Source organism: Magnolia sinica, chromosome 14 (assembly GCF_029962835.1).
Source record: "Magnolia sinica isolate HGM2019 chromosome 14, MsV1, whole genome shotgun sequence".
In the NCBI taxonomy this organism is placed as follows: domain Eukaryota; kingdom Viridiplantae; phylum Streptophyta; class Magnoliopsida; order Magnoliales; family Magnoliaceae; genus Magnolia; species Magnolia sinica.
In genome coordinates this window covers 69,481,639-69,503,063 of record NC_080586.1, presented here as the reverse complement: position 1 = coordinate 69,503,063, position 21,425 = coordinate 69,481,639, and the positions used below count along the sequence as shown (strand labels likewise).

The window sequence follows — 21,425 nt, the reverse complement described above, 5'->3', positions numbered from 1 at the left end:
TTAGTACTGTATTCAAATGTTTATATTAGTGGATATGTGATGATGACCTTTGTGATTTGGGTAAACTTGTGGTTATGCTTATTATAAGATAAATGTATGTTAAAAAATCCTCCTTGTAGGATCCCAGGATCGGAATCTAGTGCATGAGAGCTGGGAGCCGAGAATGGGGTACTATGGAGGCTGTCGGCACCAGATTCGGCGATCGAAAATTTTGTGAGCCTGATTTTCGAGTTTGGGATATGACACTCAAGGTGGACTAGTCTCTCGAAAAAGTACTCAAAGGTATGCCCTAAGAAGGACTAGGCACCCGAAAAAGACCATGAAACAAGGAAACCCATAGCGGTACAAATGCACGAAATAATAATTTAGGATCACCAGGTATAATACTCTATGGTACAGCCCATAGTGATCCATGAAAACCCTCGTGTCTTACATTTACCGCCCAGTAAAATCCGCATGCTATGAAAATGCATGATTAGCTCAACCATTATCATTCCAATTTCAAACAATCATTTTAAGAAAACTCAAAGGTCACTATGAGGGGTTTGTCACCTAGCATAAGCTGGCAGCTCAGGCATAGTGTCTCATTCCACTATCCCTGGCTCATAAGACTGACAAATATAATTGTAGACACCCCACCCAGGCTAATATCTTGAAAATGCAAGGACAATCCGAACCATGATCATATCCAATCCCAGAACCAAACCCTATCCCAAAAACCCTAATCTTAACCTGAGTCATCACCCAAACTTGAAGCCCACCTATTTGAACCTAAAAGCTCGAAAGTAGACTATCGGACGAGCTAGCGCACCAAACAAAGCCAACCGACCAAAGCCCAGCCCGGACCAGGCCTAGGCAGTAGTTTGACTACCGCCGGCGGTACTTAGAGTGCCGCCGCTCGCAGGGCGCATGTGTCCTCCGAGCAACAGCTGTCTCTGCGCCAGAAAATCAACTTTATTTTGAAATTACCTCTGTAGTTTACCCTATTTACCATCCTACCAAGTCAAAGTCAACTTTCCTATATTATTACCCCTATAGTTCACCCTATTTATCATCCTACCAAGTAAAAGTCAACTTTCCTATATATTTAACCCCTCCAAGACTACCATATTTACCATCTTACCTACCTCTACCTACCACTAAGAGCCAAAGTCAACTTTCTTATATATTTACCCCTCCAAGACCACCATATTTACCATCTTACCTACCTCTACCTATCACCAAGAGCTAATGAGAGCATGCCACATGGCATTCCTCTCCCCTCAACCAATCACAAGTTGCCATGTCAAATTTTACCCCTTACCTACTTACCAATTACAACAATGCATTGGATAAGGCTATAAATAGCCCTCTCCCCCTTCACATTTCACACACCACTAAGAGAGACTAAAATACAAGTGAGGGACAGGGAGAGGGAAAGAGGAAGAGAGTAAGGGTGAGGAGGTGTTCCTAAGCCTCAAAGTTCAGGTTTTTTAGCTCCACCTTAGCCTCATCCCAACCTTCTTAACCCCACAAGCCTAGCCCAGATTGATCATGGTGCAGTCCATGTCTTAGCCTACTTAAGATTGAGTCAAAGATCTTTTCATTTTTATATATAAGCATTCATCATGACATCTATTCCCTTCTCAACCCCCTGCTTCTCTAGATCTTTAGTGAACGTATGCTCTGTGACTTGCCGTACATCTGATCTTGTCACATTAGAAATTTCTAGTGATCTAGTCCACTTTTCTTTACCCTGTTTACATAAACATCATCATATCCGCCTTCTAAACACATTGCCGGACATATGCTCTGTGACTTGTCGAAATCTCAGATCTTGTTGCATCAGAAATCCACGTGTGCCTAATCCTACTCCGACCACAGTAATCATCCCTTAAGATTTCCTTACCACACTAAGTAGAGACCGTACATTTGTACGGGTAGAGAGGGTGCATAACACCTTCCCTCTTTGTAACCAGGTCCCTTACCCGGAATCCCAGATCGTAGATCAGGAATCAATTTAAAGTAGATAGCAGCCTTGGCAGGCTCGCCAGTTAGATGAACAACCCTGATTATGAGTGTGGATCTCGGATCTTCGTCAGATCAATGATAAATGACACTAAATGACCATATTTCAGTTGATATGGCCTACTTAAGCATGGGATCTGCCTCATTCTTTGGGCTGGGCCCTAGTAGGGGCTGACAAAATAGATGAACGGAGAGGATCGGGTCACAAACTATTGTGGACCTCACACGAGGAGTGTGTGTACACAGTTGAGGCGCAGCCGTGGTGCACTGAGACGGTCACGTGGTCAAACCGCGTTTGGCACGAAAACTCCCAAATACAGAGGATTTCCCTCTTTGTTCCCCCCCGAACGAATTCAAAAAGGGGTTGCGGCTGTGAAAGATCGTGGCCCACCATCAGGGGTCCATCGGATGATCTGATCCGCCCATCTTGTAGGTAAATAGAAACCTACTAGAACCACAATCAGACCGCTCGTTGAATCGCACTCGTACGTCCATAAACACGGTCTCAATGAGGCTGTGCAAAACCGCATTTCCAAAAATGGAAATCCTTGTGCTTTCCATGCTAGCGATCCGCGCGGTTGTACTTCCTTCCATCTTAGCCGTTCACCACCATGCAACCCTAGCCCTTCAAGATAGGCTTTTAGAAAAGGATAAGGATGGGAGAGAGAGAACGACTGCAGCTTACAAGCTTCAAACCCATCGAGCAAACTTCAATGGAGCTGTGATTTCCCACTCCCTCAAGCTCCGTGACATCAATCTAAGTCACCTAATGTTCTCGTTTCAAGGAAACAGACGCTGATCAGATATCTGCCATTAACAAGGAAGAAAGAAAAACTAGAGAGAATGCTGAGTCGCCACTGCCGCACCAACAAATTCGGGCTGTCCAAATCTAGGTTCGGGCAGGCCTTCTTGAGCTTTCAAATGAGAAGGATGAAGGAGAAGGGAAGGTGACAGAGAGAGACAGAGAAGGAGTTCGGGCGTGGCTGTTGCTCCTACCCAACTTAGTTGAGTCAAACATGACTCAGACGCTTGTCTGATCCCGGCATTGCTGGATCTATTTGAGGAAGGAATAAAGAAGAAGGAAGGAGAGAGAAAGAAAAGAGAGAAGAAAGGAAAAGCCAGAAAAGAAGAGAAGGAGAGGGACAGTGGAGTCAGGAGAGGGTGAGAGTCAACGGGTTGATCACGTGAGCCTCCTTGCAGCCGCTCCTTCTGGATCCAGGAGCAGGTAATAGCCAAACACTCTCTTCCAAACGATGGGCCGCTCCTGACATTGAAATATCATTGGGCCGCACCATGCTAGCTGGGGCCACACCTGAGATTGAAATCTCAGTGGGCCGCACCATGTTAGCTATGGCCGCACCTGAGATTGAAATCTCATTGGGCCTTCCATTTAAATCTCAGTGGGCCTCTCATTTAAACCTCAATGGGCCTCCCATTTAAATCTCAGTGGGCCATGCCACAAACACTGTGGACCACAGTGATCGTGAAATATCTGCAAGCGCACCATGTGCAAGTGTATTTAGTTCTCTACGGCCTGCTTCTGGGCTATAGTTGTGAACTAGGCCCAACCACTTGGTGGTAAACAGGTGGGCCCGTACCCCACAGGCCGGCCCTTTGAAAATAGCGTAGTAGGCTAGCCCCTTTGAAAATGATGTAGTGGGCCAAGAAGAGCCCAATCTGGGGCTCCTAAGCATAGCTACTGGGCCAGAAAATGGCCCAGTCCATGAGTTGATGGGGGGAATGCATGGGTGAGCCAACTTCATTTGAATTTCATGTTAAATCATGTCTAACAATGTTATTATTTACTAAATCTCTATTTAATTGGTAACAGTTCAAATCTCATATGCATAGATCCTCTTTACTTGAACTAACTCAAGTCCAAGACGGTTTAGTGTGGGTGCTGAGTAGGGTTTATGCACATTGGAGTGATTCAAATTGATGTCATCTTGAATTGACCAAGGTGAGGACTCACCCTTTGAGCTTCCCACTTGATTTCATCAATCTAGATATAGATGATGGCATGATTCTCATAACTGAGTTACTTACCTTACTATTGAATATGCTAACTTGTTGTACAGTTAATTCATGCGTTAGACGGTAAATATTTCTCTTTAATTATAACATGCACAAATGGTTTGATGATAGCATGCTATTTTCTTTAGTTGTACATGCATTGATTAACTACATGTTACTATTTGCACTTAAGTGATGGAATGAATGGAACTTATCTTGGATTTACTATCATGCGGTTCCTATTTGCCTCACATGGCTTGCATCACACCTTGCCTTACATAGCTTGGACCGCATGTTGCCTATGTGGCTTGGATCGTCTGGTTGCCTTCGTGGTGTTAAGGGATTATTGGTACCCTCTTATGGCTTGATGGTTACATCCATATATCTGGTTGCTTCTTAGCCATCTTGCGGTGTTCAGTCATACTATGATTTCCGGGTGGAGCTGAAGTTCGTTTATCGATTTTCTAGCCATCTTGCGGTGTTCACGTACGACATGATTTTCAGGTAGTTTAGGGTTTGTATGTTGTTTGTCTCTTCATTTGCGGTGTCAGTCGTACCAAGATTTTCGAGTGGAGCTAAAGTTCGCTTATTGATTTTCTAGCCATTTTGCGGACTTCACGTACGACATGAGTTCTGGATGAAGAAGAGGTTTGAACGTTGATTTTCTATTCACCTCATGGATTTCACTTGTACCATGATTTTCGAGTGAAGCTGAAGTTCGCTTATTGATTTTCTAGCCATCTTGTGGAGTTCACGTACAAATGCGATTCTCGGGTGTAATAGAAATTCGTATGGTTAATTGTCTGGTTATCTGGACATGTTTCCTTGCATTGCGACTGCCATTATATTTTGTTTATGATGAAATTCTGTTGATTAGTTTGATTTTCTTAATATGAGTATGACTAAGAAATGCCCTGTTTAGTGTATCTAATTGGATTATAAATGATGAGTGCATGCCCTATTTAGTGTATCTAATTGGATTATGGATGATGAGTGCGTAATCTTAGAGGGTGCTTTTCACTGCGATAGCCATTGACGCTATCAAACCGTAACAGTTGATGCAGGTATAGGGCGAGTGGATGCTGTTCATTAGGTTGCTGAAGCAGATCGAGTAGCTAGGGAGCTAGGCAATGTCCTTGTGGCCTGCTTTGATCTCCACCACTAGTTAATAGACTCATATTTTTACTTACCTGAACTTTGTTATTTAAGATTGTATAAGTCCTGTATGAGCGCTACATTTGGAATTTTGTAATGATCAGAACATTTTTATTTAATGCATGGTTCATTCTAGCTTCGTTGCTATTAACTCTGATTAATGACGAACAGTTCAAATTTACACTGGATTTTATAGGCTATGTAACGCCTTGTGTTTTCAGGACCCAATTATATGACCCGTTTCTCAAAAACCCGAGTGTTAACCTAAAAAGAAACGAGTCCCATATACAATTTTTTTCTTTTATCAGAGTTAGCAGATAAGCGTAGAATGAACTAGTCAGCATTAAGGAAAAATTTACATTTACATTTGGGATGTACAAGAGGTTGCCCATAATGATTTATATAAACCAATGTCTCCACAAGTACAAATATAAGAATTACAAAACTTATATAAGAGAAATAATAAAGTGCATATAAATTGGAGCCGTAAGATCGCACAACTTCTCGTGGCAATACAGCCATACATCCTTGACCACCAAGACGGCTCCACTGCATATCACTTAAGCCACTTGTGTAACCTGTATGGCTGTATATTTGATAGATGAGTGGCTAACTCAGTGTGAATTCCCATTAAGATTACACACCGCCGTATTAGGTAAGCATAATTATAAAACAACAAGGCAATCAAAACAACACATGATGCAATCTTTTTAAATACATGGATGCATGAATGCACATCGCCCCGAGGATGCTCATCCATACAGAATTTCGGCTCGATAGTCGGTGGTCTGGAAAAATCATCGACCTGGAAAAATCATCTAGTCGGAATAGGGGTCGATAGTCAGTGGTCTGGGAGCTAGCAAAATGATACCCCGATGATCATAAGGGCACGTGCTACAACATCCAGAATTAGTCACCTGTCATCGCCAATATGCTATGGATGCATGATTAGTCAAACCGTTATTAGTCCAGTTACAATCAGCCAATTTAGGTAAGCTCAAGGTCATTACGGGGGCCTCGTCACCAGATAGGCTGACAGCTCGGGCATAGGTCCCATACCACTATCCCCGGCTCATGAGACTACCACCTTACGATGTTTAATGGAAATCTATCGACTAGTGGCTAATCATATTACAATATATGGGGCTTACTATCGCATGGTTGCACGATATAAAACATCAAACCCATATAGGGCAAATACCAAAATAAAGCCGCATAGGGTGATATCGAAACAACCCATATAGGCAGATATTAAAATAAGCCACATAGGGTGAGTATCAAAACCATGCGATAAAAGACTGTAGACATTGAAAATTGGTGCCCACACTGATTTAAATGTTATGTTTCTAGTGGTGGGGATGAGTAGGCTGATTTGTGAATGTTGGAGTTGCCACTAGCCAATTAATCTCAAAAATCCCGCGGTCGGCTAGAACCCATGGAATATGTACGGTTGGAGAAATCCAAAGACTCTCCTACCTTAGATTAACTCCTGGTTTACGATCTGAGATTCCGGATAAGGGACCTCGGTTATAAAGAGGGAAGGTGATAGGCACCCTCTCTGCCTGTACAAATGTACGATCTCTACTTAGTGTGGTAAAACAATCTCAAGGGAGAATGTAGTGGTCGAGATGGGACTAGGCACACACGTGGGTTTCTGATGTAGTAAGATCCGAGATTTCGGCAAGCCACAGAGCATACATCCAACGGCGTATCTAGAAGGCGGATGTGATGTTGCTTATGTAAAGAGGTAAGAGAACGGACTAGATCACTAGGAATTTCTGATGTGATAGGATCCGGTGTATAGCAGGTTATAGAGCATATGTTCACTAGAGATCTAGAGAAGCAGGGGGGTTGAGAAGGGAATGAATGTTATGATGAATGCTTGTATGCAAAAAATGAATGGATCTTTGGCTTGATCATTGAGTGGGCTAAGACATGGATTGAATCATAACCAATCTAGGATAGACTTGATGGGTTGGAAAGGTCAAGAGGAAGGGTTAGGGGTGGCTTGAAAGATCAAAACTTTGAAGGCTTGGGAGCTCCTTCCCTTTCCTTTACTCTCCTTTTCTCTCACTCTCTTTGGGCTTAAAGGGAGAAGTGGCTTGTTGGGGATGAATGAAATGAGAAGAGGAGAGGGCTATTTATAGCCTTCTCCAATGGCTTTATAGTAAATATGGGGTAGGTAAGGGTTAAAATGATGACGTGGAGGCTTGTGATTGGCTAGGGAGAGAGGAGCGCCATGTGGCGCGCTCCCATTGGCTCTTGAGGCTGATAAAACAGTAAATAGTGAAGATGGAGGGGGTAAATCTAGGGGAAAGTTGACTTTTGGATGCTAGGACAACTGTCCACACGCGAGCCACGAGCGGTGGTACTCGGAGTACCGCCAGCGGTAGTCAGACTACCGCCCGGGCCTCGCTAGGGCCGGGTTTGAGCGTGCGGACTTTGTTCGCTGTGTTGGTTCACCTGGGGTCCTCTTTTGGGGTTTTATGGCTCAGATAGGTGGGCTTAAGTTTGGGTAAAGGGGTCCTAATTAGGGTATAGGGTAAAGACAAGGGCTGTATATGGATTGAATTATTTAGATCAAGGTTTTGGGTCTCGGTCTGGAAGTTGGAGACTTTTGGGTCAGGGTTAGGTTTAGGCCGAGATTGGGGTTTGGTTCAAGATATGATCATGGTTCCTGGACTGTCTTAGCCTTCTCAAAAGGTTAGCCTGGGTGGAGTGTCTATAGATGCCCCTCTTTGGCCAAGGTTGCGAGCACCGAAGGTTAAAGCGAGTGGACACCCCACCCTTCTAGTTAGAAAGGATAGTGATTCGAATTTGTTGCCTGTCATTGTATCATTCTCAGTCGATTGTTTGGAAAAGAGATTACTTGCACATGTTATAAGGGTTGAGGAAAATGTTGTAATTGTCCCCCGCATATTCGTTGCGGCTTTACGGGTCACCAATCACAACCCTTTTACATCAAATTGTTAATAGCATTGGAGGGTGAGTCTGAAAAGTAAGTGTCACGCCCTAAACTCAGAAATCGGATTCACTGGAATCCCGATCGCCAAATCCGGTGCCGACAGCCTCCGTAGTACCCCATTCTCAGCTCCTAGCGTCCATACGCTAGATTCTGATCCTAAGATCATACAAGGAGGATTTTTCAATGTACATTTAACTCATAATAAGCATAACCAAGATTACTCAATTCACAAAGGTAACATCATCATCACATATCCACTAATATAATCATTTGAGTACAATGCCGAAAGGAAAATATATAAATTGAAAATCAAGCTCCAGAAGACCGCTGCACGCTCTAAGCTCAACACTGCTGCAACCTAACATCACCTGCACTCATCTATCGTGCATAAGCTTATAGCAAGCTTAGAGGGTGGTGTAAGTGTGTGCACAAGGTAAGTACCAAGTGTTCAACGCAATGTCATAATCATACAATGTCGAAATAAGCACAAGGTCATGAATCATATGCTATCAGAGTAAGCAAAAATACTGACAAGTCCATGAGTCAAGCAATATCAGAATACACAATACAGATCAACTATACAAATGAGGAACAATATAGAGTCAAATATCAAATGCCATATCTAAACCATATAAATGCAGAACACGGTAACCCAAAATGTCATATGCCGCGAATGTAATGCAATATGCGGTACGAATGGAATGACCATGCTGGAGTGTGAAGTCGGGATGATAGTACGTAGTATCGCAGGCTATGGGGTCCATCACAAGGGATTTCTATGCAAACTAGTCTCATACCTAAATTTGGATAGTCAGACTTAATGTGGTAAACTCCTGATCTCAGGTTAGTCGTGCGCCCAACCGAAATCCTGGCCATGCGAAGGTACACAACAATTAGTTGCACACCACCAACCCGAATGGATAGTGAATAAAACGAATGTATGAGTATGCAACTCCTACTCAATAAGTCCACATATCAGTACAATTCCTCTCTGGGAAATCCCCGGGGTCTATTACACTCCAGATTGCCGCCCCATCGCGCGTAACAAGGTGAGTGGAAGAGACCTCACTATCCACCTGCTAATATCGGGCTCGGTTCGTCGATAGCGGACCCATTCCTCGAGCTGATCAAACTCAGCCTAACATTGCCCCCTCCTCTCGGGCAGGTAAGGCCGTACCCCCTTCCAACTGACCACGATACAGTGGGAGACGCGGCCTAACGGTATGTGGCCCTCATACGCTCATGCATCCACTCGGTCTAGACATTGGAGCAACCTCTGGAACCAAGAGGGTTTAGGGACTTTCACCCAGGGATATCTATAGCACCCCATGTAGAATAGATTTTCGGTGTCCCATCTGGCCATCCACGAAATACCTGTGGAGGCTATGACCCTGATGTCGCTAGGGCGTACGGTGGTCATGTCACACAAATGCGACATGCATGAGTCACATAGTCTAATCATACATCAATCCTACGCATGTCGTGCTCTCATGTGGGGCAACTCCGCCTATTAGGGAGCCCCATGAATAACCTGCCCTATCGCATATGTAATGGTCAATCACATAACATAACAAGCATGCAGATGATGTGTATGGGCATGTATTATGATGCTATGCTGTCACATACTCATAATCGGAATCAATGACCGGCATCAACAATCAGCCTCGACAATGTGGACATTTAACCAACATAGCCCCCAAGGGATGGCCACATAAAGCCAAACATATAATGGGCCCACGGCGTCGCACAAAGTCCTAATATACAACACAATGGGCCTTACTCAAGGGCCACATAGACACAATAGGTGAGCCCAGCTTATAGGCCTAATACATATCACAATGGGCCTTACCCATAAGCCATGAATACATCACAATGGGCCTTGCCCATGGGCCATGAATACATCACAATGGGCCTCAACTGCGGGTCGCATGTAATCATATAGGTCTTGACAATCGGCCTCGACAATCGAAATCGGACTCGACAATCGAAATCGACAATCGGTCACAACAATCCAAATCGGTAAATCGGTCACGGCAGTCGGGATCGACGATAATCAGAATCGGCAAATCGGTCACGACAATCGGGATTAATCGATAATTAGAGTTGGCAAATCGGTCACGTCAATCAAAATCGACAATCGGCCATGACAATCAGAATCGGTAAATTGGTCACGTCAATCGAAATCGACAATTGGCCACGACAATCGGAATCGGTAAATCGGTCACGACAATCGAAATCGGTAAATCGGTCACATCAATCGAAATCGACAATTGGCCATGACAATCGGAATCGGTAAATCAGTCATGACAATCGGGATCGATCGATAATTAGAGTTGGCAAATCAGTCCCGTCAATCGAAATCGACAATCGGAATCGGTAAATCGGTCACATCAATCGAAATCGACAATCGGCCATAATAATCGGAATCGGTAAATCGGTCACGACAATCGGGATCGATCGATTATCAGAGTTTGCAAATTAGTCCTGTCAATCAAAATCGACAATCAACCACGACAATCGGAATCGGTAAATCGGTCACGTCAATCGAAATTGACAATCGGCCATGACAATCGGAATCGGTAAATCGGTCACGACAATCGGGATCAATCGATAATCAGAGTCGGCAAATCAGTACCTGAGATTAGGAGTTTACTATATTGAGTCTAACTATCCAAATTTAGGTATGAGACTGGTTTGGATAGAAGTCCCTTGTGATGGACCCCGTAGCCTGTGATACTACGTACTGTCATCCCGACCTCACACTCCAGCTTGGTCATTTCATTCGCATCGCATATTACATCCGCAGGCATATGACATTTTGGGTTGTTATGTTTTTTGTACTTATATGGCCTAGACAGATTAAGTAGGATTTACATATTGCATTATACCCTCGGTATCTGATATTTGGCTCTCTATGACTCCTCATTTGCATAATTGATCTGTATTGCGTACTCTGATATTGTATGACTCATGGGCTTGTCAGTATTTTTGCTTACTCTGTTATCGTATGATTCATGATCTTACTAATATTTTCAACATTGTATTGCATTGAATACTTGACACTTATCTTGTGCACACACTTTCACCACCCTCTAAGCTTTCTATAAGCTTATGCATGATAGATGTGTGCAGGTGGCGTTAGGTTGCAGCAGCATTGAGCATGGAGTGTGCAGCGGTCTTCTGGAGCTTTGATTTTGATATATGAATTTCCCTTTTAGTACTGTATTCAAATGTTTATATTAGTGGATATGTGATGATGACCTTTGTGATTTGGGTAAACTTATGGTTATACTTATTACGAGATAAATGTATGCTGGAAAATCCTCCTTGTAGGGTCCCAGGATCGGAATCTGGCGCATGCGCGCTGTGAGCCAAGAATGGGGTACTACAGAGGCTGTCGGCACCAGATTCAGCGATTGAAAATTTTATGAGCTTGGTTTTCGAGTTTAGGGCGTGACGCTCAAGGTGGACTAGTCTCTCGGAAAAGTACTCAAAGGTATGCCCTAAGAAGGACTAGGCACCCACAAAAGACCATGAAACAAGGACACCCATAGCGGTACGAACGCACGAAATAATAATTTAGGATTACCCGATAAAATACTCTATGGTACAACCCATAGTGATCCATGAAACCCTCCTGTCTTACATTGACCGCCCGGTAAAATCCGCATGCTATGAAAATGCATGATTAGCCCAACCATTATTATTACAATTTCAACAATCATTTTAAGAAAGCTCAAAGGTCACTATAAGGGGTTTGTCACCTAGCATAAGCCGGCAGCTCAGGCATAGTATCTCATTTCACCATCCCTGGCTCATGAGACTGACAAATATAATTGTAGACACCCCACCCAGGCTAATATCTTGAAAATGCAAGGACAATCCGAACCATGATCATATCCAATCCCATAACCAAACCCTATCCCGAAAACCCTAATCCTAACCTGAGCCATCACCCAAACCCAAAGCCCACCTATTTGAACCCAAAAGCTCGAAAGAAGACTATCGGACGAGCTAACGCACCAAACGAAGCCCACCGACCAAAGCCTAGTTCGGACCAGGCCCGGATAGTAGTTTGACTACCGCAGGCGGTACTCAGAGTACCTCCGCTCGCGAGGCGCATATGTCCTCCGAGCAATAGCTGTCTCTGCGCCCGAAAATCAACTTTATTTTGAAATTACCTCTGTAGTTCACCCTATTTACCATCCTACCAAGTCAAATTCAACTTTCCTATATAATTACCCCTGTAGTTCACCCTATTTACTATCCTACCAAGCAAAAGTCAACTTTCCTATATATTTAACCCCTCCAAGACCATCATATTTACCATCTTACCTACCACCAAGAACCAAAGTCAACTTTCCTATATATTTACCCCTTCAAGACCACCATATTTACCATCTTACCTACCTCTACCTATCACCAAGAGCCAATGAGAGCATGCCACATGACATTCCTCTCCCCTTAACTAATCACAAGTTGCCATGTCAACTTTTACCCCTTACGTACCTACCAATTACAGCAATGTCATTGGAGAAGGCTATAAATAGCCCTCTCTCCCTTCACATTTCACACACAACTAAGAGAGACTAAAATCCAAGTGAGGGAGAGGGAGAGGGAGAGAGGAAGAGAGTGAGGGTGAGGAGGTGCTCCTAAGCCTCAAAGTTCAGATTTTTTAGCTCCCCCTTAGCCTCATCCCGACCTTCCTAACCCCACAAGCCTAGCCCAGATTGATCATGGTGTAGTCCATGTCTTAGCCTACTCAAGATTAGGCCAAAGATCTTTTCATTTTTACATATAAGCATTCATCATGACATCTATTCCCTTCTCAACCCCCTGCTCCTCTAGATTTCTAGTGAACGTATGCTTTGTGACTTGTCGTACATCGGATCTTGTCACATTAGAAATTTTCAGTGATCTAGTCCACTTTTCTTTACCCTGTTTACATAAATATCATCACATCCGCCTTCTAAACACATTGCCGGACGTATACTCTGTGACTTATCGAAATCTCGGATCTTATCGCATCAGAAATCCAAGTATGCCTAGTCCTACTCCGACCACAGCAATATCCCTTGAGATTTTCTTACCACACTAGGTAGAGACCGTACATTCGTACGGGCAGAGAGGGTGCCTAACACCTTCCCTCTTTGTAACCAAGGTCCCTTACTCGGAATCCCGGATCGCAGATCAGGAATCAATCTAAAGTAGATATCGGCCTTGGCAGGCTCGCCAGTTAGATTAACGACCTTGATTATGAGTGTGGATCCCAGATCTTCGTCGGATCAATGATAAATGACACTAAATGGCCATATTTCAGTTGATATGGCCTACTTAAGCATGGGATCTACCTCATTCTTTGGGCTGGGCCCTAGTAGGGGATGACAAAATAGATGAACGGAGAGGATCGGGTCACAAACTATTGTGGACCTCACATGAGGAGTGTGTGTACACAGTTGAGGCGCAGCCGTGGCGCACTGAGACGGTCACGCAGTCAAATCACGTTTGACACGAAAACTCCCAAAAACAGAGGATTTCCCTCTTTGTTCCTGCCCGAACAAATTCAAAAAGGGGTTGCGGCTGTGATCGATCGTGGCCCACCATCAGGGGTCCATCGGATGATCTGATCCGCCCATCTTGTAGGTAAATAAAAACCTACTAGAACCACAATTAGACTGCTCGTTGAATCGTACTCGTACGTCCACAAACATGGTCTTAATGAGGCTGTGCAAAATGGCATTTCCAAAAATGAAAATCCTGTTGCTTTCCACGCTAGCGATCCGCGCGGCTGTACTTCCTTCCATCTTAGTCATTCACCACCATGCAATCCTAGCCCTTTAAGATAGGCTTTTAGAAAAGGATAAGGATGGGAGAGAGAGAACGACCATAGCTTACAAGCTCCGAACCCATCGAGCAAACTTCAATGGAGTTGTGATTTCCCACTCCCTCAAGCTCCATGACATCAATTTGAGTCACCCAATGTTCTCGTTTCAAGGAAACGACGCTGATCAGATATCTGCCATTAATAAGGAAGAAAGAAAAACTAGAGAGAATGCTGAGAGTCGCCGCTGCCGCACCAACAGATTTGGGCTGTCCAAATCTAGGTTCGGGCAAGCCTTCTTGAGCTTTCGAATGAGAAGGATGAAGGAGAAGGGAAGGTGACAGAGAGAGACAGAGAAGGAGTTCGGGCGTGGCTGTTGCTCCTACCCAACTTAGTTGAGCCAAACATGACTCAGACGCTGGTCTGATCCCGGCATTACTGGATCTGTTTGAGGAAGGAATAAAGAAGAAGGAAGGAGAGAGAAAGAAAAGAGAGAAGAAAGGAAAAGACAAAGAAAAGAAGAGAAGGAGAGGGACAGTGGAGTCAGGAGAGGGTGAGAGTCAGCGGGTTGATCACGTGAGCCTCCTTGTAGCCACTCCTCCTTCTGGATCCAGGAGCAGGTAATGCCCAAACACCCTCTTCCAAACGACGGGCTGCTCCTGAGATTGAAATCTCATTGGGCCACACCATACTAGCTGTGGCGGCACCTGAGATTGAAATCTCAATGGGCCGCACCATGTTAGCTGTGGCCGCACCTGAGATTGAAATCTCATTGGGCCTACCATTCAAATCTTAGTGGGCCTCCCATTTAAACCTCAGTGGGCCTCCCATTTAAATCTCAGTGGGCCACGCCACAAACACTGTGGACCACAGTGATCGTGAAATATCTGCAAGCGCACCATGTGTAAGTGTATTTAGTTCTCTACGGCCTGCTTCTAGGCCATAGTTGTGAACCAGGCCCAGCTACTTGGTGGTAAACAGGTGGGCCCATACCCCACAGGCCGGCCCTTTGAAAACAGTGTAGTAGGCTAGCCCCTTTGAAAATGATTTAGTGGGCCAAGAAGAGCCCAATCTAGTGCTCTTATGCATAGCTACTGGGCCAGAAAATGGCCCAGTCCATGAGATGATGGGGGGAATGCATGGGTGAGCCAACTTCATTTGAATTTCATGTTAAATCATGTCTAACAATGTTATTATTTACTAAATCTCTATTTAATTGGTAACAGTTCAAATCTCATATGCATAAATCCTCTTGGCTTGAACTAACTCAAGTCCAAGACAGTTTAGTGTAGGTGCTAAGTAGAGTTTGTGCACATTGGAGTGATTCAAATTGATGTCATCTTGAATTGACCAAGGTGAGGACTCACCCTTTGAGCTTCCCACTTGATTTCATCAATCTAGATATAGATGATGGCATGATTCTCTTAACTGAGTTACTTACCTTACTATTGAATATGCTAATTTGTTGTACAGTTAATTCATGCGTTAGATGGTAAACATTTCTCTTTAATTATAACATGCACAAATGGTTTGATGATAGCATGCTATTTTCTTTAGTTGTACATGCATTGATTAACTACGTGTTACCATTTGCACTTAAGTGATGGAATGAATGGAACTTATCTTGGATTTAATATCATGCGGTCTCTATTTGCCTTACATGGCTTGGATCACACCTTGCCTTACATAGCTTGAGCCGCATGTTGCCTATGTGGCTTGGATCGTCTGGTTACCTTCATAGCGTTAAGGGATTATTGGTGCCCTCTTGTGGCTTGATGGTTACATCCATATATCTCGTTGCTTCTTAGCCATCTTATTGTGTTCAGTCGTACCATGATTTTCAGGTGGAGCTAAAGTTTGTTTATCGATTTTCTAACCATCTTGCGGTGTTCACATACGACATGATTTTCGAGTAGTCTAGGATTTGTATGTTGTTTGTCTCTTCATCTGCGGTATCAGTCGTACCATGATTTTTGAGTGGAGCTGAGATTCGCTTATCGATTTTCTAGCCATCTTGTGGAGTTCATGTATGACATGATTTTCGGATGGAGAAGAGGTTTGAACGTTGATTTTCTATTCACCTCATGGATTTCACTTGTACCATGATTTCCAGGTGAAGCTGAAGTTCGCTTATCGATTTTCTAGCCATCTTGCAGAATTCACATACAAATGCGTTCTCGGGTGTAATAGAAATTCTTATGGTTAATTGTCTGGTTATCTGGACATGTTTCCTTGCATTGCGACTGCCATTATATTTTGTTTATGATGAAATTCTATTGATTAGTTTGATTTTCTTAATATGAGTATGACTAAGAAATGCCCTGTTTAGTGTATCTAATTGGATTATAAATGATGAGTGCATGCCCTATTTAGTGTATCTAATTGGATTATAAATGATGAGTGCGTAATCTTAAAGGGTGCTCCTCACTATGATAGCCATTGACGCTATCAAACCGTAACAGTTGATGCAGGTATTGGGCGAGCCGATGTTGTTCATTGGGTTGCTGGAGCAGATCGAATAGCTAGGGAGCTAGGCAGGGTCCTTGCGGCTCACATTGATCTCCACTACTAATTAATAGACTCATGTTTTTACTTACCTGAACTTTGTTATTTGAGATTGTATAAGTCCTATATGAGCGCTACATTTGGAATTTTGTAATGATTAGAATGTTTTTATTTAATGCATGGTTTATTCTAGCTTCGTTGCTGTTAACTCTGATTAATGACAAACGGTTCAAATTTACACTGAATTTTATAGGCTATGTAACTCCCCGTGTTTTCAGGACCCGAGTATATGACCCATTTCCCAAAAACCTGAGTGTTTACCTAAAAAGAGCCGAGTCCCATATGTAATTTTTTTCTTTTGTCAAAGTTAGCAGATAAGCGTAAAATGAACAAGTCAGCATCAAGGAAAAATTTACATTTACATTTAGGATGTACAAGAGGTTGCTCATAATAATTTATACAAACCAATGTCTCCACAAGTATGAATACAAGAATTACAAAACTTATATAAGAGAGATAATAAAGTGCATATAAATTGGAGCTGCAAGATCGCGCAGCTTCTCTTGGCAATACAGCCTTGCATCCTTGACCACCAAGACAGCTCTTCTGCATATCACTTAAGCCACCTGTGCTACCTGTACGGTTGTATATTTGATAGATAAGTGGCCAACTCAATGTGAATTCCCCTTAAGATTATACACCGCCGCATTAGGTAAGCATAGTTATAAAACAACAAGGCAAAAAAAAAACACATGATGCAATCTTTTTAAATGCATGGATGCATGAATGCACATCGCCCCAGGGATGCTCATCCGTGCGGAATTTGGGCTCGATAGTCGGCGGTCTGGGAAAATCATCGATCTGAAAAAATCATCCAGTCGAAATAGGGGTCGATAGTCAGTGGTCTGGGAGCTAGCGAAACGATACACCGATGATCCTAAGGGCATGTGCTACAACATCCAGAATTAGTCACCTGTCATTGTCAATATGCAATGGATGCATGATTAGTCAAACCGTTATTAGTCCAGTTACAATCAGCCAATTTAGGTAAGCTCAAGGTCACTACGGGGGCTCGTCACTAGTGTACGCTGACAGCTCGGGCATAGGTCCCATACCACCATCCCCAGCTCATGAGACTACCACCTTAGGATGTTTAATGGAAACTTATCGACTAGTGGCCAATCATATTATAATATATGAGGCTTACCATTGCATGGTTGCACCATAAAAAACATCAAACCCATATAGGAAAAATACCAAAATAAAGCCACATAGGGTGATATCGAAACAAGTCACATAGGCAGATATCAAAATAAGCCACATAGGGCAAGTATCAAAACCATGTGATAAAAGACTGTAGACACTGAAAATTGGTGCCCATGCTGATTTAAATGTTATGTTTCTGGTGGTGGGGGTGAGTAGGCTGATTTATGAATGTTGGAGTCGTCACTAGCCAATTAATCTTAAAAATCCCGCGGTCTGCTAGAACTCGCGGAATATGTACGGTTGGAGAAATCCGAAGACTCTCCTACCTTAGATTGACTCCTGGTCTGCGATCCGGGATTCCAGGTAAGGGACCTCGATTACAAAGAGGGAAGGTGTTAGGCACCCTCTTTGCTCATACAAATGTACGGTCTCTACTTAGTGTGGTAAAATAATCTCAAGGGAGGATGCTGTGGTCGAGATGAGACTACGCACACACGTGGGTTTCTGATGTAACAAGATCTAAGATTTCGACAAGCCACAGAGCATACATCCAACGGCGTATTTAGAAGGTGGATGTGATGATGCTTATGCAAAGAGGTGAGAGAACGGACTAGATCACTATGAATTTCTAATGTAATAGGATCCGGTGTGTGGCAGGTCACAAAGCATATGTTCACTAGAGATCTAGAGAAGCAGGGGGGTTGAGAAGGGAATGGATGTTATGATAAATGCTTATATGCAAAAATGAATAGATCTTTGGCTTGATCTTTAAGTGGGCTAAGACATGGACTGAATTATAACCAATCTAGGATAGACTTAATGGGTTGGAAAGGTCAAAAGGAAGGGTTAGGGGGTGGTTTGAAAGATCAGAACTTTGAAGGCTTGGGAGCTCCTTCCCTTTCCTTCACTCTCCTTTTCTCTCACTCTCTTTGGGCTTAAAGGGAGAAGTGACTTGTTGGGGATGGATGAAATGAGATGAGGAGAGGGCTATTTATAGCCTTCTCCAATGGCTTTATAGTAAATATAGGGTAGGTAAGGGTTAAAATGATGATGTGGAGGCTTGTGATTGGTTAGGGAGAGAGGAGCGCCATGTGGCGTGCTCCCATTGGCTCTTGAGGTTGGTAAAATAGTAAATAGTGAAGATGGAGGGGGTAAATCCAGGGAAAAGTTGACTTTTGAATGCTGGGACAACTGTCCACATGCGAGCCGTAAGCGATGGTACTCGGAGTACCGCCGGCGGTAGTCGGAGTACCACCGGCGGTAGTCAGACTACCGCCCGGGCCTCGCTCGGGCCGGGCTCGAGCGTGCGGGCTTTGTTCACTGTGTTGGTTCGCTTGGGGGTCCTCTTTTAGGGTTTTACAGCTCAGATAGGTGGGCTTAGGTTTGGGTAAAGGGGTCCTAATTAGGGTATAGGGTAAAGATGGGGGCTGTATATGGATTGAACGGTTTAGATCAAGGTTTTGGGTCTCGGTCTGGAAGTTGGAGACTTTTCGGTCAAGGTTAGGTTTAGGCCGAGATTAGGGTTTGGTTCAAGATATGATCATGGTTCCTGAACTGTCTTAGCCTTCTTAAGAGGTTAGCCTGGGTGGGGTGTCTACAGATGCCCCTCTTTGGTCGAGGTTGCGAGCAACCGAAGGTCAAAGCAAGTGGACACCCCACCCTTCTGGTCAGAAAGGATAGTGATTCGAATCTGTTGCCTGCCATTGTATCATTGTCAGTCGACTGTTTGAAAAAGAGATTACTTGCACATGTTATGAGGGTTGAGGAAAATGTTGTGATTGTCCCCTGCGCATTCGTTGTAGCTTTACGGGTCACTAATCACAACCTTTTCATGTCAGACTATTAATAGCATTGGAGGGTGAGTCTGAAAAGTAAGTGTCACGCCCTAAACTCAGAAATCGGATTCACTGGAATCCCGATCGCCAAATCCGGTGCCGACAGCCTCCGTAGTACCCCATTCTCAGCTCCTAGCGTCCATACGCTAGATTCTGATCCTAAGATCATACAAGGAGGATTTTTCAATGTACATTTAACTCATAATAAGCATAACCAAGATTACTCAATTCACAAAGGTAACATCATCATCACATATCCACTAATATAATCATTTGAGTACAATGCTGAAAGGGAAATACATAAATCGAAAATCAAGCCCCAGAAGATCGCTGCACGCTCCAAGCTTGACTTTGCTGCAACCTAACATCACCTACACGCATCTATCGTGCATAAGCTTATAGAAAGCTTAGAGGGTGGTGTAAGTATGTGCACAAGGTAAGTACCAAGTGTTCAACGCAATGTCATAATCATACAATGTCGAAATAGGCACAAGGTCATGAATCATATACTATCAGAGTAAGCAAAAATACTGACAAGTCCATGAGTCAAGCAATATCAGAATACGTAATACAGATCAACTATACAAATGAGGAACAATATAGAGTCAAATACCAGATGTCATATCTAAACCATATAAATGCAGAACACGGTAACCCAAAATGCCATATGCCGCGAATGTAATGCAATATGCGGTGCGAATGGAATGACCATGCTGGAGTGTGAAGTCGGGATGATAGTACGTAGTATCGCAAGCTATGGGGTCCATCATAAGGGACTTCTATCCAAACTAGTCTCATACCTAATTTTGGATAGTCAGCCTCAAGGTGGTAAACTCCTGATCTCAGGTTAGTCGCACGCCCAATCAAAATTCCGGCCATGCGAAGGTACACAACAATTAGTTGCGCACCACCAGCCCGAGTGGATAGTGAATGAAACGAATATATGAGTATGCAATTCCTACTTAATAAGTCCACATATCAGTACAGTTCCTCTCTAGGAAATCACCGGGGTCTATTACACTCCAAACCAGATTGCCGCCCCATCGCGCGTAACAAGGTGAGTGGAAGAGACCTCACTATCCACCTGCTAATATCGGGCTCGGTTCGTCGATAGCGGACCCATTCCTCGAGCTGATCAAACTCAGCCTAACATTGCCCCCTCCTCTCGGGCAGGTAAGGCCGTACCCCCTTCCAACTGACCACGATACAGTGGGAGACGCGGCCTAACGGTATGTGGCCCTCATACGCTCATGCATCCACTCTGTCTAGACGTTGGAGCAACCTCTAGAACTAAGAGGGTTTAGGGACTTTCACCCAAGGATATTTATAGCACCCCATGTAGAATAGATTTCCGGTGTCCCATCTGGCCATCCACGAAATACCTGTGGAGGCTATGACCCTGATGTCGCTAGGGCGTACGGTGGTCATGTCACACAAATGCGAGATGCATGACTCACACAGTCTAATCATACATCAATCCTACGCATGTCGTGCTCTCATGTGGGGCAACTCGGCCTATCAGGGAGCCCCATGAACAACCTGCCCTATGGCATATGTAATGGTCAATTACATCTCATAACAAGTATGCAGATGATGCGTATGGGCATGTATTATGATGTTATGCTGTCACATACTTATAATCGATATCAATAACCGGCATCAACAATCAGCCTCGACAATGTGGACATAACCAACATAGCCCTCAAGGGATGGCCACATAGAGCCAAACATATAATGGGCCCACGGCCTCGCACAAAGTCCTAATATACAACTCAATGGGCCTTACTCAAGGGCCACATATACACAACAAGCGAACCCAGCTTCTGGGCCTAATACATATCACAATGGGCCTTGCCCATAGGCCATGATTACATCACAATGGGCCTTGCCCATGGGCCATGAATACATCACAATGGGC

At 43.8% G+C, this 21,425-nt stretch overlaps 1 long non-coding RNA gene across 1 annotated transcript in view; it reads right to left on the bottom strand.

Moving 5' to 3' along the window:
- Positions 1-17,072: 17,072 nt before the first annotated feature.
- LOC131225482 (uncharacterized) overlaps positions 17,073-21,425 on the bottom strand; it is a 48,068-nt gene continuing 43,715 nt past the window's right edge. The window contains exon 3 of the long non-coding RNA XR_009161367.1: positions 17,073-17,101. This is a non-coding gene — a long non-coding RNA (uncharacterized LOC131225482). The remainder of the gene's footprint in view (positions 17,102-21,425) is intronic.